We start from the raw sequence: 27,464 nt of genomic DNA, 5'->3' as shown, positions 1-27,464 counted from the left end.
TTGGTCAACGGTAGGCAATGTCCGCTTTGGCAACCGTCACCCAACCAACCATTTGCCAACGAAGGGCTAACAATCCATGGGCGGTCATTTGTAAAATTATAAGGGGGGGAGGGCAGTCGCTAGGTCAAAAAACTGGGAGGTGTACGAATTTGGCGGCCCCTTAATTGTTTTAAACGCGTGTTCCAATATGCAGAAAGCGAGAAGATTTAGCAGGGATAGTCATACTACTAAACCTTAGTACTAGCAATATATATTTAATCGTAAGATTAATATTCAGCAGTGTCGGAGGGCTACCTCCTGGCATTTTTCCGAAATTGAAGATATAAAAACATAGCTTTATACTATATTTTAAGTTGGGGAGGAAGGGGAGAGGAGGTCCAGGATAGTCTCTTCCGATAATTTTTCCAAATTAAACTTCCCAAAACACAGTTGTACGTTATATTTGATTATTTTTAGGAGAGGGAGTCCGGGGGCTCTCCTCCGCAAATTTTGCAAGATTGTTACTTGAAAAACACAGTTTTAGACGATCTATGGTGATGTTAAGATACTCGGGGTCATCCCCCGATAATTTTTGAAATTTTAAACTCTAAGCACGCGATTCTGAATTATTTCTGATTGTGACAGGTAAAGGGCGGTTCGGGGATTCTTCAAGGAAAAAAATTGTAAATTGTAGTTCAAAAAAAGTAGTTTTAGACGTGATATTAAAAGAAAGAGAGATGCGGGGCCATCCCCCCGAAATTTGTGAAATTGAAGCCTTAAAAACGCGGTTGTAGGCTTTTTTTTCTTTCTTTCTTTTTTTTTTTTATTTTAGTGCTCTGGCAGTTTCTTGAAATTTCCGAAAACGATGGTGGTAACGTTAGGTGAAATGGGGTTGGGCTTCCTTCCTGAGTCGTTTGAACTATAGTCAATTTTAAGCTATATTTAGAGATCGATGCTCCATCCAGAAATTTGCACAAATAAAAGCTTGAAAATCGAAATTGGAAATCTCTGGAAATTTTTCATTGTGGAACTAAGGAAAACACCATTATAGGTCTTTTTTGGGAACGTTAAGAGAAGAAGGTTTGTGAGATTTACTTATAGAAATTTTCTGAAATTTGAGTCTTTAAGAAGGAATTTTCTGGTGAAGTTAAGGTAATTTATTAGAAAAAACATCATGCAAGAGTGTCCACCTAGGGAGGGGGGGAGAAGGGGTCATGGGGGCAGACTGCGCCATTGAAATTTTTAGGAAGATTTGTTTTAAGGGATATTTTTTTCATTTTGTGTGTGTGTGTGTGGGGGGGGGGGGTCTTTTGCAATATTTAGAAAGGGTGCACCCTTGATCTTAGATGGTGGCACCCCTGCATCATGTGTTGAATTTATTTAGAAAACAAAAAATATGGTATCCCATAATTTTGACGTTTTTTCTGTAGCCAAGTTTTGCACAAAAAATGGAGGGGGGGGTTCAGAAGTGAGGGGTGTCAGGAGGCGGCACCACTGAAGCTGATTTTTTTTTTTTTTTGCAAAATTAGGCTATATTTTTAGATGTTAGCGTTTCTTTACTGATTAAAAATATAAAAATATGGAATGTGGCCTCAAAAATCAAGACTGATGGAAACCGTAAATTTCCTCCTTCCAATTCAAAGTTGTATTCTTATGAATTAGCATAAGAAAGTCCATTTATTTGGCAATTTATAACAAGAACACGAGCTTTCTCGACTATTAGCAAGTATTAGAGGATTATCTTGTACCAATGCAGGATTTGGTTTGCGGACCAAACTGCATTTCAGCAACACAAAGCGCCTACTGATGGACTACTATATCATGGAACGGCTATCGGTTAGTCCAAACTTAAATACAATGCTAAACATATGGCAACATCAAGGACGGATGCAAGGGAGGGGCGATCGCCCCTCCCTTGAGGAGCCCTGCACCTGTAATTTCTCCGAATTGAAGTCCAAAAACGACAGTGTTGACCGTTTTTGATATGACTTTAAGGAAAGGAATTTCGTTCAAATCTCCCTCCCAGAAACTTTTTGGAAGAAAAGTTTCAAAAGGGCGATTTTAAACGGTATCTGGTGATATCTGGAGAAAATTAACATAACTATAGCATACATACATATTTGTGCTATAATTACGTTGGCTTTCTCCAGTTACTTCTCAGCACAGGGTTATTTCTCGATCTTTAGAGATGTTTGGAGGCCTTCCGCCAGGCGTTTTTCAAAATTATTCAATCCCGTCTTGGAGGCAGGGGCGGATTAAGCCAGCGCGGGGCCCGTAGCAAATGTTTCCAAGGGGACCTCGTTTTCGAATGATATAGTAAACAATATAGTACTTCTTCATGGTGACGGGAGGTGTACTTATGACATGCATGAATACATAAATGTGGATATAGTTTTATAGCATTGCGATGGTTATGATCCCCTTCTATTGCCCCTCGTCTTCCCGTTACTACACGTTTTTAACTTTTGATTCCGAAAACACAATTTTTGGACGATGGGGGAAAGGGAGAGGGGTCCGTGGGCCTACCTCCGGAAAATTTTCGATACTTCAATTCTAAAAACTCAATTCTAACGACCCCTGATCATATTAGGAAGAGAATATTCGGAGGCCATTATTTGGAGAAACTGAAGTCAAAGAACGCGATTGCATCCTGTCTTAGGTAAGATCAAAGGAAGAAATTTGGGTTCACAGCGACTTTCCAGGCACTTTTGTAAAATTGAAGTCTTGAATAAAACTGTAGATTATCCTTAATGATGTTGTAGAGAGAGGAAAGAGTGGTGTTCAAGGAGGTCCCATTGCAAAATTTTTGAATTTATTGTCTGTTATTAATCTAAAAACACAATTTTAAGCAAAAATTCTCGAAATTATATACTCTGAAATGGTATTTTTTTACGTTCTTTTGTAGTTTTGGGGGTTTCGTGGTTCGCGAAAGCCATCCCCTGGAAATTTCTCGAAAGTGAAGTTGTGAAAACGTGATAAATAGTAGGCCATCAAGGGTTACGTTTTCTTTATGGGATGGGGTTCAGGCACTCTCCGAGGCAACCCGGAAAAAATTTCGAAGTTTAAGTCTTAAAAGTACATATTAGACCGTTGTTAACAATGTTGGAGGGGGAGAGGTACACTCCCATTAAAATTTTTGAAATTATAGTCCAAAATACGCATTTGTAGGCCACCTTTTTAGACGACGTTATAGGACGGGATCGGGCTCGGGATTACACCCATGGAAATTTTTCGAAAGTTCCAGAAAGCAGTTTTAGCGGGTTTTCGATTATGTTAAACGATTTTCTTCCTAAATTTTTCTGAATTTCAAGTTCGAATAAAAAAGTTTTCGTCTACCTTTGGTGATGCAAAAGAAAGGGGTTAGGTTCGCGGCATGGGTGGCAGTTTTTTAGTTCCCTCCCACTCAGAAGAAAAATTAAAAACGATATTTAAAGTCATTCTTCTACATATAATTATTTTAGTTCATCAAAAATAATATTCTCTTAACAATTCATTTATTTCTCTCAGCGTAAGTGTGAAGTCTCAGAATCTTTTTCTTTTCTTCTATCATGATCTCTTAATTTTGCTAATTGTTGTTTACAGTGCCGGATCTACAGGCTCGTGTCACGGGCGGAAAATTTTGAGGGTGATAAATTGGCATGAAGTTAAGTAACCAAAAAACGTTTAGGATGACTAATAATTACCTTTCCAGGACTCCAATTTCGAAATTTTTAAGAAGAAAGCCACTTTTAAACAATTTCTGGACGGTAATCCTCTCCCCTCACTTGTCTAACATCACCAAAGAGAGCCTTAAAATGTGGTTTTAGGATTTGTGTTTTTAGAATTTCAACATCCTCCTTCTCCTGATATCAACGAAAATTGCTTAAATTTGAAATTTAGAGCCTAAATTCCAAAAAATTCCGAAGAAAGCCCTTAAACCATCTCGATTTCAAAATTTCAAAAAAAATTCCAAAGGAGAATACTCACCTACTTCCTTAGCTTTTCAACATCCGAGGGAAAAGGCTACAAACCACCACTCTTTACCTAAAGTTAGAACTAAAGATAGCCTGCATCTAGAAGATTTCAGTTTCTAACATTTTGCGAAGCAAATCCGTATTCCCCCCCCCCCCGCCCCCGATAACGTCTCCAGTGATAATCTAAAACCACGGTTTGAAACTTGAAGTCAGAATTGTTTCTGGGGGAATTCAGACCCTCATCCCTTTCTCTAATCCTTCCACATAGCTTGAAATTTTGTTTTCAGCTATACCATGGGTCGATCCCTCAAACCCTTTCCTCCCAAAGATAGCCTGAAATTGACTTCAGTTTTGAGCACAATTTCAGGAAAGAACCTCTTTCCCTTTCCTCTATTGTTATGAAACAATCAAAACTTTCTCTTTGTTTAGGCTTGGATAGTAGGGTGGAACGAAAAAAAGAATGTTTTTACTTTCGAATCGTAATAGTGCGGAAAAGTTGCGATAGGTGAAGACTTACAAAACAAAACAAAAATTTTTAAAATCGGATAATATCTTCCGATCCCGCAACGAGCCTGAATATTTGAAAAAAATGGAAAATTTCGTGTTTTCTCAGTGATTTTTCAAAAATTTTGTTTTAATGTTTCTTTTTAAGGCTCTGAGACGGAAATGTTATGATTGGTAAAGCCTTCAGAAATAAAAAAAACAAATTGAAATCGAATAATATCTTCTGATCCAGAAACAAGCCTAAAAAATCGAAGAAGTGGAGAATTTCAGGGGTTTTTTCCGAATTTTTAACATTTTTGGTTCAATGTACTTTTTCAGGCTACAGAACGGAGAAGTTACGTTTAGTGAAGACTTCAAAGCAAAAAAAAAAAAAAAAAAAAATCTTTTTGAAATAAAACAATATCTTCCGATCGCGCAACGAACCTACATATTTAAAAAAATGTAAACTTTAAGCCCTTTTTCAGCTTTTTTTTTTTCTTTTAGTTTAACGATCCTCATAAGTTCGGTATGAAATATTAATGAAAGAACGTTTGTTTATAAAATAAATGTGATATTTTAGTACTAGCCTGTCTTGAAATTGTCCACATGGCCCTTTAAATCCCGCGTGACTCATATTTGCTTATGCCGCTCAGTACAGTGTATGCATCTAATACGCCCCATTAGCGCCTCACGATCTTGAATTTATGAGCTTTTTCGTTGGTTTGTGTCTATAGGTATTAAATGAATAAAGCAGTCGTGCTGGCATCAGTATTTCCCAATGTTTCTAATGTGCGTGTGATGTCTATTTGCTCTGTTTAACGTGTTTCAAACATGAATCCATCTTTGCAGAAAAGAATTACGAGAAAGTCCCTTGAGTGCCCTATATTTGGCCACCCGAGAGATTTGCCAACAAATAAGCTCCTTACTTATGAAAATGTACTCCAAAGTTGCTTTCAAGAGAGATTTGAGTTACCTAGAAAAGTCAATAACACGAAAATGAGTTTTTCCATTGTTAAGGACAAAAAGTTAAATGTATCTTTGATAAGGCCTCGATTCCTACAGTTTCTCTGAAAAGATTTGCTCAGCTCATTGATATCTTCTACAAAAAATATCTCAATTTCATGAGATCTTACAACCGAGACAAGGATAAACTAAAGTTTAAAGAAAGGATTGATAAATTTAAAGGTGAAGAAGGAAACTCTTTGACGTCTCTGCCTGTAAGTGCGTAAAGAATGTTATTTGCACTTGTAAAAAGACCCTAGACATTTGTGAATGTCCAATTTACATGAAATGTACGTGTGAAAAATCTGAAAAGATACTGATCTCTGAACAAAGATTTCTCTATCTTCAGAGGAAACATGGCATAGGAAAAATTGGAACTTTGGACCAAATGATTTGTCAAATCGTGACCCCGACCCACTCTCACATTCCAGATGGCTCACTTGTGCAAATAGAGTTCTTAGACTTTACGTAAGTGTATCGATCCTGTAAAACACATAGTGACTTTTATTTTGCGATATTACATGTCGGTCTGGTTTGAAATAAAGAACCGCAAAAATTTCACAGAAGGTGCCATTCATGTTTACAGAACAGTTCAAACCTGTCGATACTTACCTGACAATCTAATTAATGGCAATGGTGTTTGATGAAAGGAGGCACATAAGAGAACTAGCGTTTAAAAGTGAGTTAAAAGCCAGAGAGTTTCTTTCTAAAGGCAAAAGTATTAGAAACTTTGTCATTCCATCTCTAAATTTCGAAGCAGAAGATTACACAGAGATTATTAATTGGAACACGACAAAGCTATCTTCTCCACCTTTTCTTCGAAACGGTCATAACAAAGACATTGAAAAATTTATTGTAACAGGCACTATACCCGACTGGATATAAAACTATTCCCCTGCCATACGCAAGCTGTCAAAAGATGTGTGAAGTTAGTGACGGAGGCTTCACTCAAAGTGTGTGGATTTAAATCAAGAGATGGCTACATAAAAGCAACATTGAAATCCAGATCAATTATGCCCGAATTTTCCAAAAAATCTGATTATAAATTAGATTCCACAAGAAACACTTAAAACAATAAGACTTGTATACTGGATTGTAAATTTGGTAAATATTTTATAACTTTCTATTATTTGAAAATATTTCATTATTGTAAAGAATGGTAGTTTTGCATGTTTAGAAGATACCTTAAAAGTCAAGAAATAAATTAATGTTTATGTTTATTACAGGGTTTTTTAAAAGGCTTTTCCCTGTAACACCGGGGGGAAAAAACAGCAAGAACAATTTTATTTTTAATCACTAAGAAAAGATGAAATTCTCCATTTTTTTTACTTTTCATTCTTGTTCCTGGATCAGAAGTTATTATTCGATTTCAACATTTTTTTAAAAAATTTCTGAAGGCTTCACCAATCGTAACTTTTCCGTCTTAGAGTATTAAAAAGAAACGTTGGAGCAAAATTTTTAAAAAATCGCTAAAAACATGAAATTTTCCATTTTTTTCAAATTTTTAGGCTTGTTGCGGGATCGGAAGATATTATCCGATTTTAAAAATTTTTGTTTTGTTTTGTAAGTCTTCACCAATCGCAACTTTTCTGCACTATTACGATTCGAAAGTAAAAACTTTGTTTTTTTTCGTTCCACCCTATTGGATAGCTTGAAAGTATTGGTACCCTAACTCTTCCTTAAATTTCCTAAGATGCCTTAAAATTGACTTCATTTTGAAAAAAGAAAAAAAAATCCAGAAAAGAACCAATTCTCCGTTCTACAAACTTTGCCTAAATTGTAATTATTGGGGTCAGTTTTGAAACTTTTCTGATCCAACAGAGCTTTTTCTCCTTCCACTAAGAAAGATCAAATAAAATTGCGTTTTTAAGACTTCAATTGGGAGAAATTTCTGGAAAGCAATCTATCGAAAAAATAAGATTTTTAATTTACCTGAGCATTTAGAAAAGCTAAAAATCTAAATAAAAAGAAAAATATAGAGAGATAAATTTAAACGGGTTAAAGTACGGAAAGTAGTTTTTTTTTCTGGAATTTTTTCTCATGGCGCGGGGCCCCCAGAAGCGCGGGGCCTGTAGCATTCGCTACTTCTGCTCTATGGCTAATCCGGCCCTGCTTGGAAGACGGGGGATTGTATATATCTGGGGCAGTGTTAGGGGAAGGAATGTGTTTAGTGACTTTCCTCTGGTAATTTTGCAAATCTGAAGTTCCAAAAGACGCAATTTTAGATGACATTCAATGATGTTAGGAGGAGGGGATCCGAAACATTTCCCCGGAATTATTACGAAATTGAATTTAAAAACGCAATTTTAGAGTAGATATAGATCAGATATGTTTGAGAGGTAATGATAAAAGAAAAAATAAAAAAAAAAATCGCCCGCTCCTTGATAAATTTCTGAATACGCCCTTGAGCAACATTGGGCACCAAAATTATATGAAACTGGAAGCCAATATTTTTCGACATAGGAATAACTTGATACTTACGATGGAAAAGCACATGTTTGAAGTAACTAGAGGTAATGGAAACACAATTTCATATTTCCATTTGTAACTGTTTCTCAACCTTAAAAAAAAAATCTATAAATTAAAAAATGTTTTTAATTATGGGACTCCTTATTTCCTAGTATTTTAATAAATTCAACACATGGTTTTTTAAAAATAAATCACCCTAACTTGTGTTTCACGTACTGGTTGTCATTATACACGTATGATATAAACTCCTCCATTCGTATTTTCACTGTGAATTGTATTTTATGCTTGTGTCTATATTTTTTGGGACAGGGTCCTAGCTTTTGTATATGCAAAAGTATTTGCTTATTAGTAATTAAAACAATCTTCTAAATGTGTTCTGAGTTTTTACTTAAGAGAGGTTTCTAACTAAAAATTAACAGGACTATGAGTATAATTTATTTATTTTCCCCACTTTGTATTTCTTAATTTCAGAATTTTTCTTAAAGTTGTTTTCCACTGAATTTTCAAAGAAAACAAAATGAATGAAAAACTGCTCTCAATCACTAATTAATATTTTAAACAGTTGCAAAATCTATTTTACTTTCCTAGCTGCAGAAAAGTTTTATTCATCATACAATAAACTAGCAAAAATACCCGGCGTTGCCTGGGTCAGTAATGATTGTGAGAAACAATCGCTACTTTCTTTCGTTTTCTGTTTTTACTGAAAGAACTCAAAACACACCACTTTGACGTGATTAAAAATCAAGCGTCTTTCTTACCCATAAAAGTAAAATAGCAATAAATATAAAAAAACGAACGAGTATTCATTTAGAAACGAAAGCACGAATTGAAGCATATAACAATTTGAAGGATTTCCAAAATATGAACTAACAAAAACAAAGATCACTAAAAAAACGAGCTGATGTATGCATCACATGACTTCCTTATGCACCAATTTAAAGTTATTTCCAAATTATTGGCAATTTTAATGTGATTCAATAGTTAACTCTTAAAATATCACCAAAAATGGCCAAATAGAATCCAGATTTAAAAAAAAATCGCCTGATTTGTTGCCAAGTTGGTGACAAAAACTTGGCGACCAAAAACTTGGCGATGTATTGCCAAGTGTTTGCATAAATTATAACACCACTTGAGTTTGCATTGAAATTAACATTGATTTCCCCCCAAAAAGGTGTAAAAGAACCCCTTTGAAACATTCGAATGCAACCAAAAAGGGAGGTGCACAACTAGACCCCACTAGGAGTCTACGTACAAAATTTGAATTTTCTAGGACTTATCGTTCTTGAGTTATGAGACTTACATACGCACATACATACATACATACATACATAGGTACATACAGGCGTATGATTCAATAGTTTACTCTCTAAATATCACCAACAGTGGCCAAATTGAAAGAGATTTTAAAATTAAAAAAAATCGCCAAATTTTGTCGCCAAGTTGGCGACAGAACTTGATAATATATCACCAAGCTTTTGGTCGCCAACGATTTTAAAAATGGAAAAAAGAATATTTAATGATGCCTAACGTTCCTTCTCATTAAATGTTATGTACATATGTATGATATGCGTGTAAGCTCGTGTTTTATCATTCGGTAAAATTAGAATTTTCCTCCTCCCAAAAATTTTAGTAGTGATGTTCTGGATATCCGTATCCGCGGATATCCGAGGGAAAATAACGATCTGTATCCGTATCCGCTACTTTTTTGATGAATCTTAAACGGATCTTTTCTATTCTAAAAATTCTTAAATCTTACTACTATTATATATGCGGAAGTTTGTCTGTATGGATGTATGGATGTTTATTTACTCTTTCACGCAAAAGCTACTGAATGGATTTTGATGAAACTTTACAGTAATATAGCTTGTGCATCAGAATAACACATAGGGCAGTTTTCGTCCCGTTATGGGGGGCAAAACCTCCTTAGGGGGATAATAAAACACAATTTTCGTATAACTTCTCTAATATGGGGATGAAAAAATACTTGCACATATTTTCATTATATGCCCATTGAAAGCTCTGATTTTTCTGCTGAGTATGGCACATGTTTTCAAATTTCTAAGTAGAATAAAAAACGAGTTATGAGCTTTTTAGTTCCATGTTCGAAGGCTTTCCTCAATACAATATAGTATTTAGGGTATCATCTCAACTCCCTGTCGACAGCGACAATTGTTGTATTGTAGACTATTTTTGCTTTTTGTTTGACTGTTCAAGGCTTTTTCTCAAGTTAAATTTTAAAGTAAGATTTTTTTGCACAAGATAGGCAAATAATACATGAATTTGGCTGATTATTTTCCAGTTTTACGCAACTTTGAGGCAATTAATGTTTTTTCTTTTTAATTTATTTGTGTTGACTGGGTGCTTGATCGACCAGCAGGAATCTCTCCAAACTTTTTGTGCGGTATCATTTCAATAGCTAAGGCATGTGGCAATTTTTTGGCTGTTTTTGAAGCTAAAAACTACGCGAATACTGTTTCTCGGTTTTCCCCCCCATGTAACCAAAATATCGCCATTTCTTTAATATTTCTTTCTTTATATCATTTGTTAACATGTAAAATGATCCGCCAACTAAATTGAACAAATACATAAACAGTACAAGTTTGCGTACAATTTCAAACACAATTGCCAAAATTTACTACTTATTTTGGAAACATTTCGGATAGCATCATTTCATGGTCACCAGAAGTATTTCAGTATTTGGCGACACTATCTCTTCGATAAAATTAGTAACACACAGTTTTACAAAGTAGGGAGGGGGAGACTTATCCAAGGTATCCCAAAATGAATAAAGCAAATTTCATACTATTTTATATCTCAGTAAGGGATTACGGGTGGCTACATCTTTTAAAGGTTTGTACTTTTATAATAGAGACGATTTTAGAATATGTTAAAAAAAAAAAAGTAAATCGTTTTAAACAAGTGAAGTTTAAATTCATACTTTGGAAATTCCTCAAATTTGTATATTATTTAATGTCGTTTTTTCGTTTCTAAAAGAGTGCTGTTTTGTTGTCCTTCGTAATTATTGCCATTTTACTATTATGGGTAAGGAAAAAGCTCGATTTTTAATCACGTCAAAGCGGTGTGTTTTGAGTTATTTCAGTTACAGAAGAAAACGAATATATATAGAAGTAACTATATATTGTTTTTAATAATTATTACACACCCAGGCAACGCCGGGTATTTTTGCTATGTGCAACAATCTGGAAACTAAATAAAGTTATTAAATAGAGTCTGTCCCCCTACCCCCAGTTATCGTCGAAAAAATATTTATTTTTTACCAGAAAAGGCCAAATACATGCAAAACATTTTCTTTGTAGCATCTTCTGTTCGGAATTAAAATTCATATCTTATGAATGAGATTAAGCAAACATTTTACGCAGTTTTATAAACTTGGCAAGTCTCTGGCGAATGTATGGCACTGGGGCCCTTTGTCCGATAAATGATGGATTTGGATTATTTTACATTTTTACGTTGCTTTTAATTGCAAAAATAGATAATTAACTAGATTGCATTCCTTGAAGAAAATGAATTTAATTGAAAAAAAATGACATTTTAAAAACTTATTCGATAGGTAGAGTTATGATAACTCGGTCGGGACGAGTGTTCAAAAATCTTCGAGCTACAGTCATTACAAAATTGCCTAAAAATGTAAAAACTTCGCCAAACTAATTTTGGTAAAAATATCATTAAATACTATGTATAGGGTATTGCAGTTAAAATTAACCCACCAAATTAATGAAACAACATGTTCAAATAACATTAAAACTGCTATTAAAATGCAAATTAATCCACCAAATCCATTTTATATCTCCAGACTCACCAGGCGACTACGTTAGCGCATTGGCGAATTTTTTTAAAATTTTAATGAAACTTTTAATATTTTTTTTCTTTTTTTTTTTTTTGTGTGTGTGTGTGTGGGTTTTTAAGGATTAATGGTGCTAATTAGGATTTTGTGGAATTAATATCCCTACTTTAATAGCGACAATAGAGAGTATTGTTCTTTCTTTCTTTTTTTATTTTTTAATTTGATTTTATTGCCATCGGACCTGTACTGATGAAGATTTTTGGAATTAATCATGAAGGAGATCTTCATCTATAGATCACCATTCTAATAGAGACTTGAGGGAATGTTTCTCTTTCCGAAATTAGAAGTTTTTGTACTATTGTCCTCATTTAAATTGGAACTTAAAAAAAACTTGTGTGTAGGTGTGTGGGGGGGGGTATGTGTGTGTAGGCATATGTGTTTATGTCTGTGTGCAGGCATGAGTGTGTGGGTAGTTGTGTGTATGTGAGTGTGTAGTTGTGTGTGTGTTTGTGCGTGTATGTGTTTGTGTATGTGTGTAGGTGTATGTATGTGTGTGTAGGTGTATATATGTATATGTGTGTAGGTGCGTGTATGTATGCGCGTGTGTGTAAGACATGGATGCAACCTGAAGACGGCTTTCGCTATAGGAGCAGCATCGTGAGGAGCCAGCCGGTCCACGGTGATGGTGCGGAGGGTGGCGGTGGGAAAAATCAAAGGAACGTCAAAAACAGTCAAATGAAAGCAATAAGCAATCGTGATTGCTCAAAAAAAAATTAAAAAAAAAAAAAAAAGATCGCGCGTGCACACACATACGCATAGACAATAAAATTTGGGAGATTTTTTTTTTAGTTTGAAGCTGCTCCATAGTTTATAACAGGAACGAAAACATAATTGCGAAATGTGGAAATACAAATAATGTTACGAACTAAAATGATAGCTAAAAAATGAATGCAATACAAATTCACCAAAAAATAAACACAATGATTGTTCTGCGTTGAGCTTCAATCCAAAAAAAAAAAAAAAAAAGAGAATGGGATATTTGGAACAAAGAGGCTTAAGTTTGGCTGAAATTTTTCTGACACAAGGGCCCACTTTATCTCTATTAACACTAAATCAGAAGTCAAATAAAGAATGATTTTAAAAATACCTTTCAGGGAACTGTCTCAGATTAAGTAAATGAACTTTCTTCTTACAGTAAAATAAGAAAGATCTGTAGGTTTAAGTCTTCTTGAAAAGGAATACGAGCCTAGCTGTTTGATAATGATATATTACGTACATTAATCGTTTGATTGCTGAAGAATTTTCTTGTAATGATGCTATAAGTTCAGAGTGAAATGCTTATATAGGAAAATAATAGAAGCGTCTGAGTTCAAAATACGCATTTACAGTGAAATTCTGTTACAAGGAATACCAATACAACGAAATTTCCCTTTCAACGAACTACATTTTCAGTCCCAATATAACTGCCATTACATTATTTGAATTCCATTACAACGAAATTCCGGTTACAACGAACAAAATTTGCGGTCCTTTGAAGTTCGTTGCAGTGGGATTTCACTATACTCTCAATTTTTACACAAAAAGGAGTAATTTTTAACAAAACAAATATTTTTTTGCTTACTTACCACAAAAGACATGTTCTTCACAAATTTCATAAATTCCTTATTTACATAGAGCGCAAATTAAGTTGCACGTTTAATTCTGCTGATTTGTTTATTTATTTACTAGCAGTACCCGCACAGCGATGCTCGTGCTAAAAATTTAATGGAAGGCCGTTGAATAAAAAAAATTGACGCCCCCTCCCCTCTGATGTGAAATGATCGTTTTTCTTTGTATAAAACGCGTAAACACCTTTAAAAAAAAAAAAAACTATTTCAGTTTCTTTGGAATTTAAAACTTTTCGTCAAATCATTAAATTAGATTTACAGTTGCTTTAAAACTCTATTTAGCGAGTGAAGCGGTTTTTACCGCAATTTAAAGTATTTCGCCAAATAAACAAAAAAAGACATCAAATAATATCTTTCAAATGTAAAAATAATTCCGCAGCTCTATTGTTTATCGCCAAACTTACCCAGCAACTACGCTATCATAGTACATCCGTCTAACGAAAAAGAAAAAAAAACATCCCGTGGAACATTCAAAAATCATCGTCAGAAAAAAAGAAGAAAATGTCGTACATTTCACTCGGATAAAAACAAATCAAAAGTTTCTTTTCTTTCAAAACAAATCGCAAAAGCAATGAAGTACATTAACGGTTGCCTTAAAACAATAATCCTAGACTGAACTGCTCAGCGCCTAACGTGCCAAGCGACCTACCGGAACCCAGCCCTTTGGAGAGTGAAGCGGATGTTTTTTCTTTGGCAATAATAAATGTTTCGCCAAACAAACAAAAAGGTATAAAATCACATTCACAACAGCTTTCAAATCTTTATATAGTATTAAGAGCTGCGCTTCCCGGCTTTGCTCGGTCTACCTTGAGAACAAAAATTGTGTCAAGTGACATATATTCAACACTAGCTTTTACCCGCGGCTTCGCTCACGTTGATGTAGTTTTTTTTCAATCGATTCAAGTTAATGGCCAACACAGGGAGAGGTCATATAGTTACCAAATAATGGTTTCTCCCCAGTTTCGCCGACATTTAAAACGGCCTCCCCCCTTTAATATATCAAAAGATATGATGAAAACTGAAAATCAAAGAGGGGGGTAAATGAAATGTCGGCGAAACTGGGAAGACACCCAAAAAATCACACAACATAAATCAGGAAAACGTTCAAGAGTTGTAAAGAAGTAAAATTGTGTAATTCTCAAAAATTCCAATTCGAGTGAGGTCAACAATGCTTAAATAAAGTCAACCATTTCCCTTATAACCCCCATCCCCGTCAAATGGTGCCTAGCGCTACACCTGCTATCTAAATTATTGTATAGCTTCTTACCGGAGAAATCGTCCCAAAATAGGGTCAACAGTCACTACAAATCCAGATTCTAATAATGTCCCTTTAGAGTGAGAACATCAAACGTTTAAAATCCCCACGTGAAGGAAATCAACTGTTTCTTAACAACGTAAACAGTCCTTATTAAAATACCAAAAAAGTTCAGAGTAAAAATACCATTAAAATCAGAGTAAGGACAACAGTTTTTTTTTTTTTTAAATTCCCATTTAAATGAGGACAATAATCAGGGCCGATCCTAGGGTGTCGGCCGCCCGTGTGCAAAGAGCTAATGTGCCGCCCCTCAAGAGTAATTTGCATATTTTGACTACTCTTTAACGTCTATATAAATCTTTCTTTCAATTTCCATGCCAAGTTCGAATTTAAAAAGAGGGGGGGGGGGGCAGAAAAATGATCTTATAAAAAGGAAGAAATTTTTTATAGTAAGAAATTTATATTGTTACAAATTCTGCAAATAGTAATTATTGTAGTAACGTAACCTGTAAATAGTTTCCCGTGTTGAATATACAGCCCCTTTACATTCGGCTGAAGTATACGACCCCCCTACTTCCTTTTTTTTCATTGATAAAATTTGATAACGGTCTACGCATTTCGAGAAGCAGTAAGAATGTTGTGGAAACTTTTCGATGTTTATAAAAGCGCCCCGCGTGATAAAAAGTTGTGTTTCGATTGAGAATTCGAACTGAGAGTGTATTAGCTCTGTTTATTGCGAGGCATTTCGCTGTGTTGTTTTTCGTATTTGGAAGTAAATACGTGTGTAACCGTTGAGTTTACGGTTTGTGTGACATTTGCTTAATTGCTGATGATTAATTTAGCAGTTGTTGACGATCTTTCCTGTACATAGTGTAAATAAATTCTCTGTGTTTTTAATCAAGAACTGTGTCGTCCTTTCAAGAAAGTTGGAAGTCGCGCCGGATCCGTTACAATATCTTTACAATTTATATCTTTAAGTAATAGATACCAAAATTTACTAGTCGTAAAAACGCATTTTATAGTCTTCGGTGACATCAGAGAAGGGACGGAGGAAGGGGAAGCGTGGGGGGAGGTGTCAGGGGTTCAGGGGAGGAGGATTGCTCCAAGAAAATTATTGAAATTGGCGTATGAAAAATATTTCTAGTTAATCTTTAGCTGTGTTTGGTTGCAAGGACAAAAGGGTCAAGTATATTCAAGGTGCATGGAGAAATTTTCGAAATTGACGTCAAATATCGCAATTTTATGAACTTTTTCGAGACTTTAGGTGAAAGTAATGTTGCAGTTCTTTCCTAAAATTCTTTCAAAATTGAAATCAAATTGAAGCTAGTTTTTAAGACCGTAGCTTAGGAAGGATCGGCGTTCTTCCCGAAAAATCTCCGAAACTGAAATTTTAAACCCGCAATTTTGGATCTCCTTTGTTGACGTTGCAAGAGGGAGATTCAATCGTCTCGCATCCAAAGATTTCGAAAAATAAGTTTAAAACGCAAATGTAGGCCGTCTTTGGTGACGGTAGGGGATCTGGCGGCTATCCTCCGGCAATTTCTCGGCACCCATTTTTGGCTAGATTTGAAAACAATAAGGAAAACGTGAAAATATTCCGAACCAAAATATTTTTCGGAACTGAAATCCATTATAGGCTATTTTTGGGAAGGAAGGATTTTGGAGCTCTTAGGCGGATATTTCTAAAATCGCAATTTCATATTATCTTTGGTGATGTTAACAAAACTGGGAAGTGTCTACGGATCTTTCGGATATTTTTCAACATTAATATCTGAAAAATATAACTATAGACTTTTGTTCACCTCACCTCGACAATTGATGGATATGCCCTAGCGCCGTGAAAAGTTACATAAGCCTGGCAGTTCTCCTCCGGAATTCTTTAGAAATATAAGTCCCAAAATCGTACTTTAAGCATTGTTTGATAACGATGGGACTAAGAGCTTGCGGGGTTCAGTGTGCCCTCACGAACTGTGTTTTTGAAACTGAAGTCAATTTCAGGCTAGTTTAGGCAGGAAGATGTGGCTCTACGCAACCGTCTAAAAACGAAATTTTCAGGTATAGTGATTGCGTTGGAGAAAAGGGGGATCCGGGGTCTTTCCCCAAAAGTTCTTGAAACTGATGTTTGAAAAACGCAATTTTAGCTTGTTTTTCAATACGTTAAGTGAGAGGGGGTGGAATTAGGGGCTTCTCTAAAGACGCTGATTGAGACTGTCTTTGGTAGTAATTGTTGAGAGATTCCTCGTTATAATAATTTTATTGTATTTTACTAGTGAAATGCGTAATTGAAATTGTTTTATTTAGTTTTTGTTTTCTGAGAGCTGGCAACAAAATATCTTTAGAATGTGCGTGCGAAAAGAGTTTTGATAATTAGAGTTGAAAAATGTTAGTTTGGATGGCGTATTTTGAGTATTGAGAAGCGAGAAACACTTGAGAGATTTTATAAAATGAAATAGTGAGTTATTGAGTTTCATTTTGAGTTATTGAGTTTTATTTTCGAGTTTTGAGCATTAGTTAGGCAAATTTGCCATGAAATTATGTATTGTGTAAATATTTTCTTGTTATGTGCTGTGTCCTGTGAATAAATGTATTTGTGCGATATGTGTTACGAGTGTACTGATTCGAAGTCCGATTAGAGTTTTTCGGACATCTGGCGTCCGTGACAGGACTCTTTCGTCTGTTTGAATAAAATAAATTTAATTTTCGTGCTGCGAGGAAAAAAAAATGGATGAATTTAAGAAAAACAGGACACAGTACAGGAGATTATTTACGAAAGCTTGCAATGAATTTGATGCAGAAGAAGCTTGGTTAAGTGATGAAGATAAATTACTTAAACTTAAAGTAATTGAAGAAAAAGCACTTTTAATGATTGAGACTGAATACACGGTTAGAAATCATCTTTGCGATGAAAATATTTCAGAAACAGAATGTGATGCTGAGTTCGATCAATCTGAGATTTATATTGATCGTTGGCGCGTTTTAGGACAAAAACTCAAAAAACTTTCATCATGTGAAAAAGAAGATTCTGTTTCGGTTTCAAGTGCAAATACATCGCAGAAAAATACTCTGTTACGGTATCCTAAGATACGGCTCCCGTCATTCAATGGAGATATAAGAAACTGGCTCGGATATTGGGGACAGTTTCAAAAGATCGATAAAGACCTCAACTTGGACCTACATGACAAGTTTTCTTATTTGTCACAAAGTATGGTTAAAGGTAGCATTGCTGAGGATTTAATTAAAAGTTTCCCACCTGGAGGAGATAGCTATGAAAAAGCATTAAATCAGCTAAAGAGTATATTTGGAAAAGAAGAGTTGCTGATCCAGATCTATGTAAGAGATCTATTAGCATTAGTTCTTCAGAGAGAAAGTGCTCAAACCAAATCTCTTCGAGTATTATACGACTTATTAGAGACTAAATTGAGGGCATTAGAGTCTCTAGGAGTAACTAGAGACAAATATGCTTGTATGTTATTTCCTCTAATTGAATCATCACTTCCACAAGAAACTTTGAGAGCTTGGGAACGATGCCGAGCAACAAACCGGAGAACGCGAGAGGTTGCCACAGAAAATGAATCGAGTTCACAGTTTGAAGAGACGAACGACTTGAGATCAATTTTGGATTTCCTACAAGATGAGGTAGAGGCTGAAGACAGAATAATTTTGGCTTCTCAGTCGTTCGATTGTCCTAAAGTGAACTCTACTTCTCGAGAGAACAGTAAATTACACATTGAAAAGAAAAATGGTAATAAATTAAAGTTTGGGAATAGAGATCAAGTAGCAACAGCAGCTGACCTTTTTACTGCATCGCGGGAACAGAAACTGTATTTTTTGCGGCAATCACCATGATTCGAATGATTGCATAAAAGCAGGGAAAATACCGCTTAAAGAGAGAGAATTACTAGTTGGAAAATCTCACTGCTGTTTTCTATGTCTCAAAACAGGACATCAAGTTCGTCAATGCAATGTGAAAGCTGGATGTGCTAATTGTGGAAGAAGACATCATATTTTGCTGTGCAGAAGTGGCCAACCGCATTTACCTTCGTCTTCTGAAAGAGTTGTTGCATTAGAAGAAACTCCAAAGCAAGATTCAGCTCTCGCAAACATTTCAATGTCACCAAAAGTGATGTTGCAAACCCTAATAGTAATCATAAGAGGAAACGGAAAGAGCCGTAAAGCGAGAGCAATTTTTGATTCTGCATCCCAGAGGTCATACATTCTAAAGGATACGGCAAAGGAGATGAAGTACGAAGTCCTGGGTTCAGAGTGTCTCAAACATGCACTTTTCGGAGGAAAAAATTCTGGTGTGTGTAAACATGAAGTTTTTAAATTGTATTTAACTAGTGCTAACGGTAATTATAACTGCAATAACGGTAATTATAACCGCAGTTATAACGGTAATTATAACTGCGTTTTGAGTCAACCAGTCATATGTGAAACAAAGCCACCTACAAATGAACTCTGTATAAAAGAACTCTGTGACTTAAATATTCATATTGAGGATGATAGTAGAGCCCCTATTGAAATTTTGATAGGAGCAGACGTTGCGGGAAAACTGATGACAGGTGGTTATAAATTACTTCCTAGTGGCCTTGCCGCAATTGAAACTAAACTAGGGTGGACACTAATGGGGAAGAACTCTAGTTTAGAATCTCGAGAAAGCACTGCATTACTTGTAACGAGTATGATTTGTAATGATACTTGTATATCAAACTTGTGGTCACTGGAAACGATCGGTATACTGGATCCATCTGAGAAGAAAACGCAAGATGAATTGCATGCAGCAGCTAAAGAACATTTTTTGAGAACTGTTAGAATAGACGATGAAGGAAGGTTTATCGTTGATTTGCCTTGGTTGAGTGAACATCCCCCTCTGCCTGAAAATTTTGAATTGGCTTTGAAGAGACTGAACAACACAGTAAAGAACTTAAAAGCGAAAAATCTGTATGAGGATTATGACCTGGTTTTCAAAGAATGGGAAAAGGAGGGAATAATTGAACAGGTTCCTTATAATGAAATTCAAGAACCATCGCATTATTTACCACATCGGCCTGTTGTCAAAGAAAATAGTACGACTCGCATTAGGCCAGTATTCGATGCTTCCGCTAAGTCGAGATCTTCACCAAGTCTAAATGACTGCCTTGAAAAGGGTATGAACCTTATGGAATTCATTCCATCAATATTTACACGCTTTCGTATGTATAAAATAGGGGTTACTGCTGATATATGTAAAGCGTTTCTGCAAATCCGTGTATCTGAAAGGGACAAAAATTATCTGAGATTCCTCTGGTACAACGATAAGTCTGAGCTAAAGTATTTCAGGCACTGTCGTGTAATATTCGGTGCTTCGTGTATCCCTTTTTTACTCGGATCTGTGGTTCAGTATCATTTAGAATCAGCACTAGAAGAGGCACGAGTTGAGTCCTCGAAATATCCCGTTGAAACTGTAGAAGAACTTGCTAACAGTTTTTATGTGGACAATTGTCTTGTTAGCGTAAAGGATGAAGCTCAGTTGCATAAATTTATGCAAGCGGCTACAGAAATATTAATGGAGAGAAAATTTGAATTACGAGGGTGGGAGTACTCGGATTCCCGCTGTCAAGTTTCAGAACCCACGAATGTGCTAGGAATGATGTGGGACCGTGGAAATGATACCCTCAGTTTAAAGTTATCACATGATACTGATACCTCTTCGATGAAAATTTCTAAGAGGTCAATTTTATCTGCTGCACATAAAACGTTTGATCCTTTAGGCATAGTCTGTCCGGTTACTTTACTGCCAAAATTTTTGCTGCAGAGGTTATGGGAATGCAAATTAACATGGGATCAAGAAGTAGATACAAATACTGAAGAAGAATTCTTGAAATGGTTGAAAAATTTGGAGACTTTGAAAGAATTGAAGATAACTAGATGGTTGCAATGCGAATACGTAATTGATAGTTTACATTTTTTCTGCGACGCTAGTAAGTCTGCCTATTCAGCTGTTGTTTTTATAAAAATTTGTTTGAATGATTCAGCAGCTGTTCATCTGCTAAGAGCCAAATCTCGGATTGCACCTTGTGGAAAGAAAGAGACGACTATAGCAAGATTAGAGCTTCTTGGAGCCACAATTTTAGCACGTCTTTCTGTAGAAGTTCTGAAAGAATTCAAAAAAGAGAAAATTGTGTTTTGGACTGATTCTACTACAGTTCTTTCATGATTGAGAAGAGAAGGGCCGTGGGGAGTGTTTGTACAAAACCGAGTGCAGGAAATTAGATCCTTGACTCCTTTGAATGCATGGCGGTTCGTCCCAGGATCACTAAATCCAGCAGATCTTCCGAGTAGAGGTTGCTCTGCTCGTCAACTTCTTCCGTCAAAATGGTGGGAAGGTCCGCAATGGTTGTATTTCCCATCGGAAGAATGGCCTAAAGACGAATTTTGTGTTGATGAAGAAGAAATCCTAAGTGAAAGAAAGAGAGACGTGGTATCATCTATGGTCAACGTGCAATGTACAGATAACATTGTAAGTGACCGATTTTCACGATGACAGTCAGAACAATTGGATGGATCTATAGATTTTATCACAATATTTCCAGTCAGAGTAAGAGAGTAGGAGAGTTGACAACTGATGAGTACAACAGAGCTGAAATTGCACTTATTAGGCAAATACAGTCAGAGCAATTTCATGAAGATAATCGTTTGAAGAAGCTGCAAACATTCAAAGATAAGTATGGATTACTGCGATTACAAACAAGATTGTTTGATTGCGAGGAAACAGAAGAGTTTAAGAGTCCTATTCTGTTACCTTCAAAACATAAAGCGGTATTGAAAATGGCGACTGAAGAACATAAAAAATCTTTCCACGCAGGACTGTCTACTTTATTAGTGAGATTAAGAGAAAAATATTGGATATTAGGCGTCAGGAAGTTAGCTAAGCAAGTGATTTCTAACTGTGTTATATGTAAACGTCATACAGCTAAACCTCTGGAAGTGCCATTCGCCCCATTACCAAGAGACAGAGTCACCCATGCAGGTGTTTTTGAAGTTCCTGGAGCAGATGCAGGGTGGTCATTCCAAGCTCGTCAGCTTGCGAGATCGAGATTTTCGCTCACGTGATCGGTTGGACGAAGAAATGTCGCAAAGTTGTATTCTAATCTATTCGAACCTAGCCGCAAGATAAGTTCGAGTAGATTGGAATACTACTTTGCTACATTTCTACATCACAACCGATGACGTGAGCGAAAATCTCGATCTCGCAAACTGACGAGCTTGGAATAGATGGCCATTCCAGAGTAGCCAGAGTAAAGACACAACAAGGAGAGAGACTGCGGCCATTTCAAAGGCTATATCCCTTAGAACTATCTGCGATTGAAGTTAGTTCTTTGAAATTACCTTCGCTGGTCAAAGAGACCTACCTCTGCAGAAACAACCTTTTTCTCAGGAACGAGAAAAGAGCCTGGGATACCTTCAGACGTGTTTCTGGGAGAAGAAACATCAAACAACACTCGGCCCCTTTTGAAAGAAACCAGATATGGGAGAAAGATTAGAGTACCTGAACGTTTAAAGCTGTAAAACTCTGTTTCATTTGAACTGTTATAATTTCTTTGATCTAATTGATATTTCGTAGGTTTTGTGTTGCAATACAAATTAGTAAATTTCATATTGCAAGGTGGGAGAATGTTGAGAGATTCCTCGTTATAATAATTTTATTGTATTTTACTAGTGAAATGCGTAATTGAAATTGTTTTATTTAGTTTTTGTTTTCTGAGAGCTGGCAACAAAATATCTTTAGAATGTGCGTGCGAAAAGAGTTTTGATAATTAGAGTTGAAAAATGTTAGTTTGGATGGCGTATTTTGAGTATTGAGAAGCGAGAAACACTTGAGAGATTTTATAAAATGAAATAGTGAGTTATTGAGTTTCATTTTGAGTTATTGAGTTTTATTTTCGAGTTTTGAGCATTAGTTAGGCAAATTTGCCATGAAATTATGTATTGTGTAAATATTTTCTTGTTATGTGCTGTGGACTGTGAATAAATGTATTTGCGATATGTGTTACGAGTGTACTGATTCGAAGTCCGATTAGAGTTTTTCGGACAGTAATGTTTGCGAATGGATTTCGGGGTCCTTCACTGCAAAAAATTCGAAAAATGCCAAATCAATTTTATATGACGTTTGATGATAGGAAGGGCTGTCGTCTGAAAACACGTTTCGGATTTTGGAGCCAACATTTTTAGGCTATGTTTGATTAAGTTAAGGTGGAAGAGGTGAATCAGAGACTTAATTGGGTCCTTAAGATCGATGGTTCAACCAGCGAAATCTTCCGAAAATAAAGTCCTAGAAACGCAATTTTAAGCCTTCTTTAATTTCGTCAAGGAGGTCATGGCATCCTTTTGGATCTTCGTTTTGGAGCTACATTTGCTTCCTGGGGCAAGGGCCCTGTCCTCCTACCTGATCTGAAACCGGGCAGTTCATTCAAGATTTTAATCAGAAAAAGTGTCGCAAAGGGGGAAAAGTACATCGTTTTAGTTCGTCATTCATATATGTTTCTCTCAAGGGAGTCGTAATTTTCCACTTTCTCTCCACGCATCCACGACTGTTAAACACAGAGTTTGTTACATAGTTTGTTGTTTGAAATGCTTGCGAGAGTATCTAATCAGTATAGCTTTTTTTTAAATAAATAAAATATGTCTTCATTGTTTAGGTCTATAAAAGCTTGGGGGGTAAACATTAGTGGCCGCCCTCGGTGCTCCTTTTAGACGGCATCATTTCATGCTTCAGAAGGGGGCCTTTCCCCTCCCCTGTATCCAGTGTCGGATTGGTTGAAAAAAATCAGCCCTGGCATTAGGAGATGTAGCGGCCCCATAGCTCTTATAGATATTAAATTTTACCTAACGATTGGGATATCACTTAAATATGAGGAAATTTTGCTTAATAACTAACTATGTTTTATTTAAACAAAATTTAGCAGATAGGAATGCTTCTGCGTTTTAATGGTGAACAAATTGATACAGTATTAGCTAAACCTAATTTTGGTGGAAAATTGTGATTGTAATTGTCCTAATTAAGTATTTTTATAATGCCCAGAACTTGATTGAATATTTCCGTAATGATAACACTGTTTGGCTGGTATGTTTTTTTCTGCAGTCATAACAAGTAACTTAATTGCCCAGTTGTATGAAACTGATCTAGCGATGTTCATGGGTGAAAGACTAGGGCCGTCTTAGAATGTGATGGGTCTGTCGACACAAACATACATTACTGGGCCCTGTCATAAACATTTTCTTTTTTATACTGCCATACCCTGACAACCCCCAGACGATGCGAGGTCAAAAACCTGGTGGGAGGAGTCGGGTACGAGTTTGGCAGCCCCTTATTTTTTTTCAAACGCATGTATCAATACAAAGAGAGAGAGAGAGAGAGTGGACTTAGCTTCATGGCTTCTCGGAGTTATTAAAGTACTAGCAATATAAACGTAATGGAAAGATTAACATTGAGTCTGAAATAGGGGTCCGGAAGAGAGGGGGGAGGAAAATTTTCGAAATTGTAGTCTTAAAACTCAATTTTAGACAATATTAGGTGATGTTAGGAGAGCGTAGGTTCAGGGTTTCTCCTGCTGCAATTTTTCGGAAGTGGAAATCCAAAAACAGAATTTTAAATTATCATCGAGTATATGGTATTAAAAGCGATTCCGGGGACTCTCCTATGAAATTTTAAAAAATATATTAGCTCTGAAAACGCCGATTAAGAAGTTCTTTGGTGATTTTAAGTCGATATAGATTCCGAGGCCATCCACCAGAAAATTTTCAAATTGAAGTCTTAAAAGCCTTCTTTGGTCAAGATAGGGCACTGGCAGTTACTCGAAAATTAAGTTCCAAAAACGAAATGTTTGCTGACCTTTAGTGATGTTAGGAAAAGAGTTTTCAGGAGGCTCACCCCGGAAAATTTTTGAAATTGAATCACTAAAAACGAGATTTAAAACGTTCTTGATGCCGAAAGAAAGGAGGGGTCGGGGCACTTTCCCAGAAAAATTTTGATACTGTTAATTTAAAAACAGTTTTAAACCATATTTGGGAATGTTTAAAAAATGGGAGCGGTTCGAGTACTTTCCTCCAGCAAATTTTCGAAACTGAAATTCCATGTTATGGCGGAAGGGCTCTGACCATGAAGTAGAGTACTGTTTCTGACAGACTGACATTGTTCTCTTATGAAGTTATTTAAAATTGAAGACAAAAATTTAAATTTTACGCGATCTTCGATGATATTAGGAGGGGGGGAGGTTCTAGGGACCACCGGAATTCTTTCGACATTGGTTTTTATCAACTTATTTTCTTTTTAAACTGAGGGGACCGAAACCGTGAGTTTGTACAGCGTACGTAATACTTTGTTTCGTCAAAAAATGTTTGAAACTCGCATTTCGGCGGTCTTTGGCCTTTGATTTGATAATCTTAACAATGTACAGTCTTTCATGCTCCTCAATGGTATTTTAAGATTACATTTTTTTAAATAATTTTACGGAAAAAATATTTTGTCACTTTAATTCCAATTGTTATAAACAGAGTCGTCGAGAGCAAAAGCGGATCCAGAAAAAAAAAAAAAAATGACACAGATGAAATTTTTCACAGGTCCCCTTCTACACCTTTCACCATTAGGATATTTTACCCTCTGCGCGAGTTCAATTCCGAGCCGGGCCCCTATTCTCCAACTAAGCTGATATGACCTCACGTCGGCCCTTGTTGTAAGTTGCATTCTAAAGCAATTGCGAATTGTCATTTATAAATAAAAGCGTCAATGATACCAAAAGTATTTTAACTTTTTACGGCCGCTAAGGTTTCCCTGTTTTTTAATCGACTTCAAAAAGGAGGCGGTTATCAGTTCATACCGTATGTATGTTTTTTTTTTTTTTGTTTGTCCACTCACAGCGTCTCACCTAGTGAACCGACTTTGATGTTTTTTTTTTTAATGGATAGGGGACGGCTCAACTTAGGCATAGATCTTTAAAAGGGATAGATAGGCCTTTCCTCCTACAGCGCAGCGTATTTCGCCCGGAGAAAGTGGGGTCATCATGATTCTTCCGAGAATCATGTGATCAAGGGACATCGTGTCTCCCTCTTCTCGGGCAGCAGTGATATAACAATGCGAAGCGTCGTTAAAAGTCTAGGATTGTCTGAAGATTTTCAGTATACTTATGTGAGAAATCTCTATATGTGTGAATCTGAGATTTTCTAGCGAAAGAGGGTTTGATGAATTTTATTAAAAAATAAAGACATAGTGAGTAACAGAAATCTTTCTTTCTGCGAAAGGCAAAAAAAGTCCCCCTGCAGAGTTGAAATTAAGAATATTTTAAGCAATTTACTGTAGATGCCGAGCATTATATTAAATCATTAAAAACAAGCGATGGAAAATTAGTTATAGTATGTCCGCGAAAAACTGAATTTTTAGGTTTTTCTAATTTCTATGAAAAGTGTGCTGGGAACATATGAAAAGTATATAGATGCCCGAATTCCAGTTCTAAACTGCGTAATGACTTATAAGCTTACTCAGGATCACCTTGAAACTTTTTTCAGTGCAATCAGGTTATGAGAGGGGATTCAACAATAATCGTCGGACAATTTCGAAGTGCGAAAAAAGGATTATTCATTCATACGGAAATTAAAGAGTCCTGTTCTTCAAATTGCCTGATTTTGACAACCTTCAAATGCTAAGATTAAATTTGAAGCGTAACAAAAATGCTTTGAAAGAAAGCCTTTTCTTCCGATTCCTTTGACGACGATTTGGAAAATTCAGAAATCATCTCAATTAACATGACGCAGTTAATTAATGATGTTTCTGACTACGCTGGATTTTTTGTCCGGCAATTGCACTCTGTTTTGAACTGCGACGACTGCAACGCAGTCTTAACTACAACAAATCAAAAAGTAGACCTAATAAAATTTAAGAATTTTGGGACACATTCATGTATGATAACTTATTGCAAGATTGCAGCCATTGAAATATGTACATTTGTGAAGAACAACTGAGCGAAAATGTGAAAAAGTTTTGGGAGTAAAACACAAAAATATAATGTTACTCATGAGACCACAAGAGTTATGAGAAAAATTTCGAATTTCGTTTTTCTAAGTTTAAATAAGCATATGTTGGAAACAGAAACAGCAGATTTTCTCGTTAAAAAGTTTATAAAATTAATCGTTACTAAATATTTAAGCGTTAGAATGTATCGCGCAGTCAATTCAAACAATGAAAATAATTCACAAAGACCAATAAGTAGGAAAGTAACAAAATTAATATTGTTAAGGGACAATAATCACTAGTTTTCTTGACCCTCGAGTTTAAATTGTCAAAATTATCATATTCTGTGGACGAAAAAAAAAAGAAGAAAAGAAAAATTGGGGAGGGGGCGGAAGTCAAATGACCATTCATGTTTTTTATAATTGCAAATGAATTTATTTTCTGAGCATTCAAAAAAAAAAAAAAAAAAGAAAAGAAAGAAAGAAAACACTGAAGTTGCTTAAAAATTAGGAACAAACCAAAGTTATTGGTTTGGCTAATATAGGGTTGGTGCGAAACGCATGCGAATATTAGAACATTATTTAATTGAGTTGATATTCTATACTATTTACATTTGTATTTCTAATTGATTTATGGTTTTCGATAGGGTTTTAATGTTAAATTGTTGCACTGGCTTCAAACGTTGTGGGAAAAAGCACGCATTGAAGCTATTTATCTGTATTTGAAAAATTTGATTGAAATAAAAGAAAAATTATAAGGTCAATTTTTGTTTAAGATTTTTGAAGACGTCCATTTCTACTCAGTATTTAAAGCATTTGAAAAACTGTTTAAATAGCTTGTGCGCCTGCTTCAAAAGTTATGATTGGGA

The 27,464-nt window shown here is 35.7% G+C and overlaps 1 protein-coding gene across 1 annotated transcript in view; it reads left to right on the top strand.

Moving 5' to 3' along the window:
- The window catches only part of LOC129221577 (WSCD family member CG9164-like), a 98,182-nt gene that overhangs the window by 44,291 nt on the left and 26,427 nt on the right, over positions 1-27,464 (top strand). The gene's annotated exons all lie outside the window — the stretch shown is intronic.

The sequence above is a fragment of the Uloborus diversus genome, chromosome 1, assembly GCF_026930045.1.
Source record: "Uloborus diversus isolate 005 chromosome 1, Udiv.v.3.1, whole genome shotgun sequence".
NCBI classification, from domain to species: Eukaryota; Metazoa; Arthropoda; class Arachnida; order Araneae; family Uloboridae; genus Uloborus; species Uloborus diversus.
The sequence above is the reverse complement of the archived record's forward strand: the minus strand, read 5'-3'. Positions and strand labels throughout refer to the sequence as shown.